This window comes from Orcinus orca, chromosome 12, assembly GCF_937001465.1.
Source record: "Orcinus orca chromosome 12, mOrcOrc1.1, whole genome shotgun sequence".
NCBI lineage: Eukaryota > Metazoa > Chordata > Mammalia > Artiodactyla > Delphinidae > Orcinus > Orcinus orca.
Window position 1 is genome coordinate 72,197,129 of NC_064570.1, and position 1,948 is coordinate 72,199,076.

The 1,948-nt window shown below is 37.2% G+C and overlaps 1 non-coding gene across 1 annotated transcript; it reads right to left on the bottom strand.

Moving 5' to 3' along the window:
- Window positions 1-1,294: 1,294 nt before the first annotated feature.
- TRNAE-CUC (transfer RNA glutamic acid (anticodon CUC)) lies at window positions 1,295-1,367 on the bottom strand. Its single transcript has one exon. It is a non-coding gene; the product is annotated as a tRNA-Glu (tRNA).
- Between the last annotated feature and the right edge of the window lie 581 nt (window positions 1,368-1,948).

Below are 1,948 nucleotides of genomic sequence, written 5' to 3' on the forward strand. Positions count from 1 at the left end.
TTTTCTTATAGAAATAAAGAACGTGTATTCTATGGTATTGAATCAAAACATACAGACTTAATTATAGGCTTCTATTGTTTCTCTGGTTGAAGTCAAAAGTAGGAGGATCACGTGTTATTTCAAATCAAATCTGTCTGTGTGTGTGTGTGTCTGTGTGTCTGTGTGTGTGAAATCATAACTTACTTTTGGATTCCCCCCTCCTCACATTTGCTCAGTCTAATTTTTGGACATATAACCAGCAAAATGCATGGCAGTCACATGAAAGAGACTCATTAAATATTTAAATAAATGAATTGTTTTCTTTCCATTTGTTTTCTGAAAAAAAAATGGTTTCCCACTCTGTTTTTTCATTTAAGATTAGAGTTAGATGGGATCTACTAAAGATGTCCTACAGTCATTGATCCAGGGTTGTCAATTTTCCAGTTTATTCATATGTGTAATAAGGACACTGTTTCGGTGCTATTTGGTTCTCAGTAATTCCTGTTTCTACATTACGACAAGGATCCCATAGTGAGAGCTATACTTGGCAGACACAAATCAGAGTTTCTTCCAAGGTGCGTAGAGGGCAACTCACCCACAACTGAGGCTGAGCCACTGTGCTTAGTGCTATGAGAAAAAAAGAAGGATATGCTGTAGAGGAAGATTTTTCCAGAGAGAAAGAAAAAGAAAGAAGTCTCTCCCCTTCTAGAGGAAGATAGAAGTTGGATGAACAACTCTTGGGGTGGGCACTGCTGAAGAGGCACAATGGACTTTGCAGTTATACTTCAGTGGACACTGGTCCAGGGATTACTTCAGACTATCCACCAGATAGTAAAGACCAATAGAAAATCATATAAATGCCAAGTGCCGGCATTGCCAAGAGTACTTTCCCCTACAGACGCTATCTTGAATAGGAAAACAGAGAGGGAGGAACATCCCCAATAGGGAACTAACCTTTGAGTTGACAAAATATGTACCTGAACACAACTGCTTAATCTAGAAGTGATGTTAACGGGCAAGTTAGAGAGTCTCTTGTTCTGCCACAGAATTGTACACAATTTTTAAAAATTAAATTAAAACATTATCTCTTGTTCCTTCATTTACTTCCCACACCAGTTATAGGAAGTAAAGATGCTTTATTTCTTGGCATATATGATTATAATACAACTAAAATTTGACCCTGAACCCCACACACACATACATACATAATTACTTTTTATTAAAATTCATACGGCTTTCTGTCCTAGAATATTTTTCAAACTTTCCTTTTAAAAAAAAATTTATTTGGCCACGCCGTGCGGCTCGTGGGCTCTTACTTCCCAACCAGGGATTAAACCTGGGCCCTCTGCGGTGAGAGCACAGTGTCCTAACCACTGGACCACCAGGGAATTCCCAAACTTTCCATTCTTTTATTTTCCTTTATTTATTTCTTTAATTGAAGTACAGTTGATTTACAATGTTGTGTTAATTTCTGCTTTACAGCAAAGTGACTAAGTTATACACATATATACATTATTTTTTATATTCTTTTCCATTATGTTTTGTCCCAGGATATCGAATATAGTTCCCTGTGCTATACAGTAGGACCTTGTTGTTTATCCATTCTCTATATAATAGTTTGCATCTACTAACCCCAAACTCCCAATCCATCCCTCCCCTATTCCCCTCCCCCTTGGTAACCACAAGTCTGTTCTCTATGTCTGTGAGTCTGTTTCTGTTTTGTAGATAAGTTCATTTGTGCCATATTTTAGATTCCACATGTAAGTGATGTCATATGGTATTTGGCTTTCTTTTTCTGACTTACTTCACTTAGTATGATAATCTCTAGTTGCATCCATGTTGCTGCAAATGGCATTATTTCATTCATTTTTGTGGCTGAGTAGTATTCCATTGTATATATGTACCACATCTTCTCTATCCATTCATCTGTCGATAGACATTTAGGTTGTTTCCGTGTCTTGGCTGTTGT